This window comes from Equus asinus, unplaced genomic scaffold, assembly GCF_041296235.1.
Source record: "Equus asinus isolate D_3611 breed Donkey unplaced genomic scaffold, EquAss-T2T_v2 contig_197, whole genome shotgun sequence".
NCBI classification, from domain to species: Eukaryota; Metazoa; Chordata; class Mammalia; order Perissodactyla; family Equidae; genus Equus; species Equus asinus.
Window position 1 is genome coordinate 5347 of NW_027224846.1, and position 13872 is coordinate 19218.

The 13872-nt window shown below is 39.7% G+C and overlaps 1 long non-coding RNA gene across 1 annotated transcript; it reads left to right on the forward strand.

The window, feature by feature from the left end:
- The first annotated feature begins 318 nt into the window (after positions 1-318).
- Positions 319-13389, forward strand: LOC139043285 (uncharacterized). Its single transcript, XR_011500382.1, has 3 exons — positions 319-1933; positions 4797-4933; positions 7818-13389. It is a non-coding gene; the product is annotated as an uncharacterized lncRNA (long non-coding RNA).
- The last annotated feature ends 483 nt before the right edge of the window (positions 13390-13872 follow it).

The following is a 13872-nucleotide window of genomic DNA, read 5'->3' on the forward strand; positions in this document are numbered from 1 at the left end:
TGTTGCCCAGGGCAGTTGGCTATGAAATCACCCGAGGAGGAGGCTGGGGGCAGCTGCTGACCGCTGAGTGCTGCTGGCCGCCATACACCCTAGGAGCCTGGCTCTGGAGAAGCCACCCGGGCTGCAGGACCCGGTGCGGAAGCATCCTGCTAGGAGGAGCCACCGAACCAGACGAGCGCCTTCCTCTTGGAGTAGCTCTTGGGCGCCCTCTAGTGGCAAAATTTAATATGGTCCAGCTAGCAAAGGGGAAAGACTTAAAAGGGTCCAGCTCCATCTTCTTTTTTTTTTTTTTTGAGATTTTATTTTTCCCAGCCCCCCGGTACATAGTTGTGTGTTTTTAGTTGTGGGTCCTTCCAGTTGTGGCATGCGGGATGCCACCCCAGCATGGCTTGTTGAGCAGCGCCACGTCCACATCCAGAAATCGAACTGGCGAAACCCGCGGCCGCCAAAGCAGAGCGCGCGAACTTAACTACTCGGCCACTGGGCCAGCCCCTGGCTCCATCTTCTGCAGAGCAACAATTGAAAGGAGGATTTGGAGCCGAGGGGCAGTAAGTTAATAACTGGCACAGCACTTCACTATACCGGAATTTTATTTTTGTGCATGATTTGAGATAGTCATAAACAGTATTCTTTTATAATAAAATAAAATTGGAAACAACTTAAAGGTCTATTAATAAAGAAATGGTTGAATAAACTATGGTACTTCCATATCATACATTATTATGCAGCAATAAGGTGCATTTCTAGATATATGTATAAATATTACAAGATCTTTTAATCATATTGTTGAGTGAAAATTAACTATAAAGTAATACTAAGTATTATGGACACACACATCATGTATTCAGAAGTCGAAGTCCTCCTGAGATGACTTGATGAGATTCTTTATAGTTAACATCCTTTTGCAAACCAACACCAACGCACCTTATGTAATACCTTAACTGTTAGAAGTATCTTTATGCAATTTTTTGCTGTATTCTAGCTACCTTCTTATTTATAGATGCCACATAGATAAAGCCTATCTCAGGTCAAATTGACTCAGATTTCAAATTAGTAAAATTCTTAGATCTTCTAACTTCACATAATAAAAATCCCTGTATGTGTATGTGTGTTTCTTTTAGGCAGAGGTTGAAAAGATTATTGCAGTGGCCTGGGATATCTTCCAGCCCCTTCTCTTTGGACTGATTGGAGCAGAGGTATCTATTGCATCTCTCAGACCAGAAACTGTGGGTGAGAATTTCAAAGTAGTGTTTTTGCTAAAATCAACTTTTTATATTCAGTTGTAGTATCTGTAGTAGGTTTATATTTGGTGGTTCCCATTGTCACAATTATATAAAAAGTTAATACTGATCTTTTAAGCAGTTGGTTAGAAAAGAATGTTTGTCAATCTAAGACAGTAAATTTTATGCCTTAAATATTGTTGCTTGTAAAGAAAAGTGTCGCTCTTAACTACTATCAAGAAAATGCAGGCCTTAAAATTTTTTTCCAACGATAAGAATGTTCATCTAGGCTTGTCCTGATCAAGGGCCAGAATTTTAAAGATAATTAGGCAGTTCTATAATATGTATCCATGGGATAGAAATGTTTGTTCATTCATTCTTTTATTCATTCATACATTCAAAAGCCATCATATTAAAACTGTTGACTTTTAGTACCATACTCAAAAATTAATTTGTACACGTATACAGATGGTCCCCGACTGACGATGGTTTGACTTAGGATTTTTTGACTTTACCATGGTATGAAAGTGATATGCAGTCATTAGAAACCATACTTCGAATTTTGAATTTTGATCTTTTCCCCGGCTAGCGATATGCCATATGATCCTTTCTCGAGATGCTGGGCAGCCGCCAGTGAGCTGCAGCTCTAGTCACCACAGGATCATGAGGGCAAACGACCCATACACTTCTACCCTATCTGTTTCTCAGTTTCAGTAAGTATTCAAGAAATTACATAAGATAGTGAACATTTTATTATCAAATAGGCTTTGTATTGGATGATTGCCTAACTGTAGGCTAATGTAAGTGTTCCTAGTACATTTAAGGTAGGCTAGGCTAAGGTATGATATTTGGTAGGTTAGGTGTATTAAATGCATTTTTTTCTTTTTCTTTCTTTCTTTCTTTCTTTTGGTGAGGAAGATTGGCCCTGAGCTAACATCTGTTGCCAATCTTCCTCTTTTTGCTTGAGGAAGATTGTCGCTGAGCTAACACCTGTGCCAGTCTTCTTCTAATTTGTATGTGGGATACCGCCACGGCATGACTTGAGAGCTGTGCTAGGTCCACACCTGGGATCCAAGCCTGGGAACCCTGGGCTGCTGAAGCGGCAGGTGCGAACTTAACCACTATGCCACCAGGCCAGCCCAAAGTGTATTTTTGACTTACAATATTTTGACTTAAAGTTGACTTTCAACTTATGATTGGTTTATCAGGATGTAACCCCATCGTACATCAAGAAAGACCTGTACTCATTATTTCCTTCTTTTCTTGCATCACAGTATTATTCCGTCCATACTAGGGATCCCATCCCTGCCACCTCCTTCTAGATCTCACACAGAGTCTCCCCTTTTTCTGACACATCTTCAGATATCCTTGTCACAGCTTTCTCTTCTGCAGAATTGAAACAGATTTTAATCTCTCCTATCTTAAAATAGTATCTTTCTATTCTGACGCATGTGACAACATAGATGAACCTGAGGACATTACACTGGGTAAGATAAGCCAGTTACAGAAAGACAAATCCCGCATGATCCCACTCCTGTGAGGCATCCAGAGGAGTCAAATTCATAAGGACAGAAAGGAGAGCGGTGGCTGCCAGGGTTTAGGCGGGGAAATGGGGACTTGCTGTTTAATGGGTGTAGAGTTTCAGCTTTGCAAGATGAAAATGTTCTGGAGATTGGTTGCACAAAAATGTGAGTGTTTAACTTAATGCTGCTGAACTGTACACTTAAAAATTGTTAAGATGGTAAATTTTACGTGTATTTTACCACAGTCAAAATTTGAATAAATATATATACATATATATATATATATCCCTTCTTCATTTCACTTCCCCCCTCACCTACCACTCTCTCTCTCTCTTCCTCTTTTCAAACTTTTCTAAAGAGGTAACTGTGTCCCCCTTTTCCATTTCAACTCTCATGCCCTCCCTCAGAACATTTCAGCCCAGCTTCTGCCCCATTCCACAACCAGCCCCGCCCTCACCACGGTCGTATTGCTGGATACACGAAATACGTGTTAGTCTTGACTTGACTTGATCTCTCAGCAGCATTGGACGCTATTGACCTCTTTACAACACTTTTTACGTTGAATTTTTACATTTTCCAGTGCCCTCTGAGTCTTCCTTTACACTATATATGGCTTAAGTGCTGCTCTTCCTCCAAGTTCTTTCAAAAGATTTCTACACTTCACGCTGGGTATCATTTCTCTGAGCTCAGCTACACTCAGTGGCTTCGATTATAAACTATGTAATTGCAAAATCTTTATCTCGAATTCAACATAGCCAGTTGCTGCTTGGACATCACCACTTGTAAATCCCACAAAACTTGAGGCTCAGTGTGTCCAAGGCTTCCTCATCATCCTCCCCAGACTGCTCCCTCCTGGGAATGGGATCGTCCCTTTTGTATCTTGTACTTAAGGCAACAAATACTTTTGAAAATCTACCACGCTGGGAAAAATACCCTCCAATAAAGAGCCACAGAACCTTTTCATAAAGAAACCATGTTGCAGATTCACAATAGAGCATCAAGCAATGTCTGTCTGGTGTTTTACCAGCCTCTTGAACTTGAGAAAGTTATTTATCCTTTCTGATCTTCATTTTTTTTCAACTGTAAAGTGAGAATAATTACTCCACAGGTTGTAAAGACTAAGTAAAGAGATGCATTTAAAGCTTAATACAGAACCTAGCACAGAGCAAGCACTCAACAAATGTTACTTTTTCAAAAACCACCCTATTACCTAGTACTCACCTTAGCTTTGCCTTTCTCAGGTCCGGTAGCTTGCCTTGCCCTAGTCACAATCTCTTATTTTGCAAATCAGAATGAACTTACCTTTATCAGCAAAGGATTCTGAAGGACTGAACGAAGTAGCTGTACACATCAGCCAGGGTGATGGGCAGTCAGTGCACACACCAGTATGGGGAAACAGGTGTAGAAGCCAGTGTCTATTCTGACTGGTCAGTGCCCAGCCAGCTCTCTTCTGACTGCCTGATTGCCTCCATACTTGCTGATAAATATTTTGAATATCACCTCTGGTCTTATCCTCTGTAAAGAATTCTCAACCACTTTGATGAAAATATTAAGTTTTTTCTCTTCTGCGCCCTCTTACCGGTATATTTACACTGCACTCACCTTTTGGTTCTTTATGTTTCTGTCTTCCTCTGACTTTGGAGTTCATGGAGGCAAAGTCTGTACGTTATGCGTGTTTGGGTATCAGAACCTAGTCCAAATTCTGTTATGCGTAGTTATAGTTTAATAAATTCTTGTTAAATAAACACATGGGAAAAAGTGTGGTTCTTGCTATAAAGCATAAGATAAATAACATTCAAATCTCCTTTGTGGAAATTCAAATATATTTAGTTAATTTCTGGCTTTAATTTAGGGCAAATACCTTCTTTTAAACAAATGGTCTGATTGATCCTTAATATTGATGTTTTGACAAATTATGCCTAATCATTTTTGTCTTTTTAATTTTTTAATGTTTTTAGATTATTTCTGTTGATAGAATTTTGAATCAATAATCAGGAGATTCCATTTCTTCCCCAGTATTTCGTTATGTCTAAAAATTGAGTATTTCTTACAGGCCTTTGTGTTGCCACCCTGGGTATTGCAGTACTGATACGAATTTTGACTACATTTCTGATGGTGTGTTTTGCTGGTTTTAACATAAAGGAAAAGATATTTATTTCATTTGCATGGCTTCCAAAGGCCACAGTCCAGGTAATGATGGATCTTAACTCCTATTTCAATATGATCCCTTAAAATTTTGAATAAGAGGGCTTGTCCAAATTTGGTGAACAAAAGTAACAAGTTTGATTTATGAAAAGAATTTTTACTAATCTACTCTAAAAGTTTTATTTTTGGTATGCTGATTCCTTTAATATGATGGCTCATTTAAATTTCTTTAGATCTCCAGGGTACAACTGAAAATCCAATAAATCCCTATGTTACTAGAAAGCAGTAGTAGAGGGAGGGAAGAGTTTGAATTTTCATCAGTCAGAGCTCTCTGAATCACCTAGAGATTTTTCGTTTTGATGTCTTCTAAGAAGAGAGTGAAACAGAAATAGCGCGGCCCATGTTAGTGTTTGGAAATACTTCACTGTCAATATGATTGATGATCAGTTATGCTCAACCTCGGTCTTTATATATAATGGAGAAAGATTTATTGAGAAACAACTCAGAAAATGCTTTATTGATTTCCTAGATTATTAGTTAATATTAAATTTTTCAAACTAGCTGTACTTCCTGTCAGTTGTCTCAATCACATGACCCAAAATTTGTGCACTCTAACAAGGCACTAACAGGTGCTTGAAATTATTGACCATGCATTTGGTAGAATACCTATAATTGCTAATTAAATTAGAACTGTATAGATTATCATTTGTTGCAAATAGCCCTGATTGTATTGTATATTTTCAGACTAATTATAGCAAACAAGATCTAACTGTTGCATCCTTGATTATTTTGCAATTATTTAAATATGTAAATTTCTATTTCATGAGATGAAAATCAGATATTTTTAATTTAGGAAACTTTGAGGGTTGTGTATGCTCTGTAACTATATGCCAGATTTGGTGTGGCTATAGGTTTGGGCATTATCCCAGAGAAGTTTTTTTTTCATCAGACTTTGAAAGATGTCTGGGACATAATGGCTAAGAATACTGTGAGGTTTATATGGTACAATAAGTGGAATAGTTTCTCCCTCAGTGTCTCCAGCTTCTACACTACTTCTGGTAACTTTATTAGGTAACTATCAAAATAATTACTCTAGTAGCTTTGGTTTGAAAGATTTGTTTCTAAAGGTTAAAATTTGAAAGACAGCACTTTCCTGCTGTCAAAGCAAATTTATAATAAGGAGAAATTATCTTGGATGTGGTGAATAATGTATGTACTGTGAAGCAAGTATTGTATGGAATTTTCTTTTTTCTTCTTTTGCCACTGCCTAAGAAACAAGACTTTCTTGTATGTTTTTTTCCATATTAGTGTTCTTCAAACTTTTTGGTCCATGACCTGCTGTAAGAAATATATTTTAAATCACAATATATTTTAAATCAGCATACCTACAAACCTCAAAACATACACACACAACGGAGAACTGAAAGAGAAATATACATTGTAATGAGTGCAGTTCTTGCCAAGAATTCTTGAAATGTTGAATTAGTTATGGTACAAGGAACCTGAAATAACAAAGAGCCCTCACATACAGGGACTAAGTGAGATAGATTTTTCCTTCTCTCCCACCAGCAGTCCAGCATGGACACTCCAGAGCTGGCAGGGTGACACTGTCCTCAGCATGTGCCTTCCATCAGTTCACCATTTCTCATCAGGGGGAAGGGGAAAAAGAATGATGTGCAAGTGTCCATTTCTCTTCAGGGAACAATCCAAAAGTAGCATTTATCACTTCTGCTCACCTCTCAGTGGCCAGAACTTAGATATATAGCTTCATCTAGTTGCAAAGAAGGATGAAAAAAAGTCTTGGTTTGGACAGCAATGTGACCAGCTAACACTCAGGAGTTCTAGTTTAGAAGGGAAAAGGGGCATTCAGATATTTGTGGGCAATTAGTAGTCTCTGCCATTGTGTCTCATCCACACCAGCATTCTCTCTTCTGATTCATTGTCCTAGAGGACAACATTGTTGTGTTTTGTGGAATAAGGGAATAACCAGATTGATTAATATATTATTTTCCCAAGTGCACTAATATGGCATTTTGCCTCTAAAAGAAAATGAAGGTTTTCATAATACTTCCCAGTAGACAAATTTTAAATAAAACATTTCACCAAGACCTAAGGCAAAGAGTTCACCAAATACCTAATAAGATTACCTTCAAGTTTTGACAGTGCCTACCACTTTCAGGTTTCTTTATGTTTAACAATTAGTTTAGCTCTATAGCAATACATATTCTTATGTTTTTTCATTTAAAACTTTGCCATCTTCCAGTAAGTATCACTAAACTTTTTTTAAAAGATTGGTATCTGAGCTAACATCTGCTGCCAATCTTCTTTTTTCTTCTTCTTCTTCTCCCCAAAGCCCCTCAGTACACAGTTGTGCATTCTAGTTGTGAGTGCCTCTGGTTGCGCTATGTGGGACGCCGCCTCAGCATGGCCTGATGAGCGGTACCATGTCCACCCCCAAACTAGCAAAACTCTCAGCCGCTGAAGTGGAATATGCAAACTTAACCACTCGGCCACAGGGCTCACTGCACTTTTTCATCTTGTTCTTTTTTAATTCCAGATTCCTGAAGATAAAAGAGTGAGATGACCAGTGACTTTCTTTACTCATAAGGAATTTAGTATACAGAATCGTCTTATAGTCAATTATATCATGAGGCTGTATTTACCTTGTGTTTTGAAATATATTTGCCTGATATTTTTGTAACCCTGCCTTCTGCAACTAAGTACATATGAATCACCATCCCTTCCCCATGCCAGGGCAGGAGAATTTTCAGAATACCAAAACCAATTGCAGTACACTTTGAAAGAAAGAACTTTCTTAGTTGAACAAAAGAACAAGCAGTTTGTTTTTGCAAATGATAAAATAATTCACCTTTTTTCTATGTGCCTGTCTTATATGCCTGTGTCCAACTTTACCATTAAACTTTTACAGGCTGCAATAGGATCCGTGGCCTTGGACACAGCAAGGTCACATGGAGAGAAACAATTAGAAGAATATGGAATGGATGTGTTGACAGTGGCATTTTTGTCCATCCTCATCACAGCCCCAATTGGAAGTCTCCTCATTGGTTTGCTGGGTCCCAGGCTTCTCCAGAAAGCTGCACATCAAAATAATGATGGAGAAGTTCGAGGAGAGCCCTCTGAAGAAGTTTAGAGGTGAAAAGAGAGAATGCTAAATATATGATTAGAAAGCTGTACCAGAGGCTGCTTTTATCAAGATAGATATTGAAATATATAATATTTAAGCTTAAAATGTAACAGAACTTAAAGTGTGGTTATTTCTTTAAACAGCATTTTCAGCCATTACCCTTTCCATGTAGGTGGTAATGTTCTACATTTCTAGCCTGATTTCTCTATCTTCTTCTTTTTGCTTCAAACACTCCATCATTATCTTAATCTGTGTGGGGAGAAATACTCTTTAATGTACTACCACGATATCAGATTAACAGGGGAAAGACCGAGTTCGGTGTGGCGTTCTGCTGGCCAACAGCTCGCTCTGAGTGACTGTTGCCGCCACAGTTTTATGATGCGTGGCCACCTAGCCTCTCATGCCTTGAGTTGTTTTTGGATCCTCTTTTCTTTTTAAATACATTGTAATCTCTCATCAGTTTCTCCCCTCGCTTTCCCTGTTAATCTGCCTCTTCTCCATTTCTGCCCCTCTTACTACCTTTCTGTGAAGTATTGTAACTGATTGGCCCCACCAAAATTTTTATGTACACAAAGTATCTTCATTGGCTCTTCCTCTTGCACCTATTTGGATGACAAAAGCCCTCATTCAACTTCCTGCCTGGCTCCACAGAGTCCCCCACTTCAGTGGCCCCTCTGAGTTTGCCTCCCGCTAAGACGTGCCCTGGTCTAGCCCTTTCTTAGTTGTTTCTTGTGACCCACGTCTTCAGGCTCTTCCTGTTCTCTAGGTGACAGAGAGCCAATTTTCAAATCTATGCCACTCTCAAGAATATCATATTAATCAGGGTAAGTTAAGCTGCTATAATGAAGAAACAAGAAATACAGTACTTAAAAGAAAATGGAAATTTATTTACCTCTCATGAAACTGGCTGCCTGGTCGATGCTGACAGGGTTACTCTGCTCATGAGGTCTACTGAGATTTGTGTCCTTTTTTTTTTCGGAGGAAGATTAGCTAACATCTGCTGCCAATCCTACTCTTTTTGCTGAGGAAGGCTGGCCCTGAGCTAACATCTGTGCCCATCTTCCTCTACTTTATATGTGGGACGCCTGCCACAGCATGGCTTGCCAAGTGGTGCCATGTCCGCACCCAGGATCCGAACCAGCGAACCCTGGGGCCGCCAAAGTGGAATGTGCGAACTTAACCGCTGCGTCACCAGGCCAGCCCCGATTTGTGTCCTTCTGTCTTGATGTTCCGCCACGCCCTAGCTTAGGACACAGGTTGGAAGTAGATCTCTCCCATGTCTCCTTTCTAGCCTTCAGGAAGAAGGAAAAAAGAAAGTCCAAGGCAAGCAATTTATTTTTAAGAAAGTTGTGAGGAAGTTAGACACATCTCTTCTCTTACCTTCTATTGGTGATAACCACACCCAGCTATGAGGAAGCTGAGAAGTGTCTGTCAATAAACATTCACATTCCTATGAAGATGGAAAGATCAGATTTGGGAGTCAGAGGTACCATTGTATTGGGTGTTACCATCACTTAGTAGCATGTTCTTGCATGTTAACAAGGGCTTTCTAAAGATAGTACCTTTGACCAAAAAACTGACTTCTGTGGCAGGAATTTCAGACGTTGTGACATGACAACAGAGATGATATTAGAAGAAAGGCTTATCTGCATAGGTCATATTTTATCCCACTTATTCAACAGACCATCTTGGCTTTTGTGTATCACCCGTAAGTTTCTCTTTAGTCTAGGTCAACTCCTGCCTAGTTGCTAGAATAATCATGTTTAAATACAGTTTACACCTTTTATCATGCTGTATACCTGAAGCGTTTATTACTTATCACTTCCCATCTAAACTCTTTAATCTAGAATTTGAAGTTGAAGCTAATCTTGAAGGAGATATTAAATACGTATTAAATGAATGAATTAGAATCTTCTGATCCCACCAAGCTGATCTGCATATAGCCTGTCCACTCCTCTCGTCATTAGACTACCATTCCAGCCACTGCCACCATGACTTTCACCCCTGTCCAAAACTAGCTTAATTCTTATTAAGCTAACACAATATGAAGCCTTAACAGGCTTAATTTTTATGTCAGCCTGACACTGGTTACTCCATGGTAATATATTCCCTTAGTGTTTGTGCTGTCAGTTTGGACTGGGTTAATTCATGCCAAAGTTCAGACAGATGTTTCAAACTGCACTTCGTTGGTTAGGTGCCCCTTGGTGGTACCATAAACCGAATGCTCGTCTGGTCCTCCACTTTCACAGACTCTGAAACTAGATCCATTCAACAAATACTTACTAAAGGGCTTTGGTGACCCAGGCACATTATTAAGACTAATATTGTTCGTGTCCTTAAGGATCTGACAGTCTGATAGAAGAGAGAGACAATTAAACAAGAGATTGAAGAATGGTGTGATAAGTGCTGTGAGGCAAGAAGTACAGGAGTGCTAGGGAGCTCGCAGCAGGAGCCCCCAGCTAATCCAGGGGGTGGCCTCGGCTGGGACATGGGGGACGATGAGGACCTGGACAGCAAAGGGCACGTGAGACCGAAGGGCGCAGCAGTTAGCGCTCGTTCCCACCTTCACCAGTAGTTTAAGTACCAGGCTTTGAATACTTACTAACTTATACAAAGTACAGTTAGTATAAGTAAATGAGAATGTTATTATAAATATCCAAGTCCCCAAAGAAGTATCAGAAATGGAACTTCAGTGTGAAGAAATAGTTGAAGAGCCCACTAAGCCCCTGCCGATAGCGTGTTCCATTTTGCACAGCAGGCAGCAAGCTCTTTCCTCCCTCTCCTCGGTGGATGGCCACTGTCTAAATCTCTGTGACTCTGTCCAGTACTGGCCTCTGCAGGGCTCACCGTGTGAAGTCTCAGGTTCATCACCACATCCTAAGTCACAGCTCTTGACTTGGTTGGTGAACTCAGAGTTAACTTGATACAGAGTGTTGACTCCCACCAAGCTAATTTACTCCACCCCAACCACAGATAGAAAGGGTTACTTTAACCTCTGGGTGCCTGAAAGAAGGCTGTATGTACCCTACACACACTTCTGTCAGAGGACTTAGAACCTTTTTTCAGTTTTTTTTTTTTTTTACAGGTTTGTCTCCTATTAAATCAGCCCCTTAGGGGTGGGAGCCTTGCCTTGGTCATCTTTGAATCCTCAGCACTTTGCACAGGGCATGGAACACAGTAGGCATTTAATAAATGTTTGTTGACCAAATCAGGAGATCCTCTTCCAGTATCAGAAAACTCCTTGCCACTTAAGAGTTCAGATCTTAGACTGCTTCATCTGTCTCAGTCAGCGCGGGCTACTACAGCAAAACACCATAGACGGAGGGGCTTAAACAGCAGACGTTGACTTTCTCACAGTTCTAGACACTTGAAGTCCAACAGGAGGGTGCCAGCACGATTAAGCTCTGATGAGGGCTCTCTTCCTGGCTTGCCGATAGCCTCCTCTCCCTGTGTCCTCACATGGTGGGGAAATAGAGGGGTTTGGGGCAGAGTGTGCAGCCTCTCTGGTCTCTTCTTATAAGACACTAATCCCATCATGAGAGCCCCACCCTCAAGACTCGTCTAAACCTAGTCACCTCCCAAAGGCCCTACCTCTAAATACCATCACACTGGAGGTTAGAATTTGCTGCGACACAATTCAGTCCACAGCAGGGGTGTCAGAGTTCCAAGGATGGTGCTAGATAAACAGAATAAATTCTTGTTCTTCAGTGCCCTTTTCTCCTAGGGCTGGTGTCATCCATCTTCCCTCTGAGAAGCTCTTTTTTTTTTTAAGCAGACTAAGTTTCAGCTCTTTAAGTATTAACTCCAAATAACCCTGATGAGATTTGAGTGTCCTCAAAATTTCCTCAGCCATAGATTTGCAAATGATCTCATCCATTACATTCTTTAAAAATAATATTATTTTTTTCTGATTACAAAATAATATATTTCCATTGCAGAAAATTTAGAACACAGAAAAGTGCAAAGAAGAAAACTGAAACTACTCTTAATGTAAACACCCATTTTATGATTCTTTTAAATTTTGCTCTTACAGTTTTGGGAGGTGTCTTATTTTCAGAAAGATATATCATCCACTGAATTAGTTGGGTGAAAGGTAACATAAATACTTTATATTTGAGTTCCGTGAAGATATATAGATTGAAGAATTTTTGTTGTCTATAATGAATGCTAAGCTTTCCAAAAAAATCATTTATTCACCTGGTAATATTCAAATATTCACTTTGCAATGAATAAAACAGACAAATCCCTGCCTTCATGGAGCTTATGTTTTAAAATCCATTCATTCACTCACTCGAAATATTCTCATAACATGCCTACTATGTGCCAGGCATTATGGTTGCTGGGGAATACAGTGATGAACATGATAGTCAAGGGCTCTGTTTGGTGGAACTTGTATTCTAGTTGGGAGATTGACCCTGTGGGGAATACAAATATGAATGAGACATGATACTTGCCTCCAAGAACCTTACAAGAAAATAAAATATGTACAAATAGCTGTAATCCAAAGGAAGGATTCAGAGTCTGAGTGAGGGGAACTTCTTAAAGGAGATGACACTTGAATTGGACCTTCAAGGGTGGCTATGGTTTGCATTGGTGGGTTAATATTAGGGAGTAAGGTGAAGAAAGGGTTAAGTAGGTGGAGGGCCAGTATATTAGCAAAGTTTAAAAACAGTAAAGCTTAGGATATAGTAAATGATTGACACTTAAGGTTGATAGAATTAGTGAGAGGTAAGACTGGAAGAGAAGATTGGCACTTAATTCATACCAAATATATCATTAGCCAAATTTCTATTTTTATTGAAGTGCTTTCAGAAGTACAGAACCATTTATATAGAAGATATTTTAAAAACTATTTTTGGGGCCGGCCCCGTGGCTGAGTGGTTAAGTTTGCGTGCTCTGCTGCGGTGGCCCAGGGTTTCGCTGGTTTGGATCCTGGGCGCAGACATGGCACTGCTCGTCAGGCCACATTGAGGCGGCGTCTCAAACTCCACAACTAGAAGGACCTGCAACTAAGATATACACCTATGTACCAGGGGGGATTTGGGGAGATAAAGCAGGGGAAAAAAAAAAAAGATCGGCAACAGTTGTTAGCTCAGGTGCCAATCTTTAAAAAAAAAAACTATTTTCATCATATTAAATTTATTGAAAACTGCTGTCATGAATAAGGTTCTCCTTGTTCCTCAGAAGTTTTTTGCTTTCAATGGCATTGATGCTAATATAAACAATTTAATTATTTTTAAGTTGCTGTTAATTTTTTACGAGAAAAAATATCAGATGTTTCTTTAGATGTTGTTTAATCCATTATTAGATGTTCATCACATTGTCCTTAAATAAATGAAGGACATTATTTTTTAAACATTTCTGAACGTATTTCTATATGAATAATTTCTGTAGTTCTCCGTAGCAGGTGGGAATTGCTTCATGCCATTTTGGGAGCAAGTAACATCACAAGTGTTAGTTGACTAACTCAAATCTGGCCTGAGCCCTCTGACCTGGTGAGAATTCCAAAACGCCATTTGTTGATGTGCCCTTCACTTCTTTAGATGGACCCGGAAGCACTTCACCTCCAGCAGTCCACTGCATCTGAGGCACAGAGCCGTGCCCTGGAGGTCATCGGACTTCTCTCAAAGGTCCTTCCTCCCAGTATCCTTGGGGATCTACCTGCTTTCCCTTTCCCTACCATGAGAACAAAGCGTTTAACCCTATAAGCACAAAAGACTTTGTCTACTCTTCTAAAACAAGGAGGAAAATAACTTTCCATCTTTGCTGAGATGTCTACACCATGCTGAAGGTGGGAGGGGGTTACAATGAAAAGAGAATTTCTCATTGTCACCCAAGA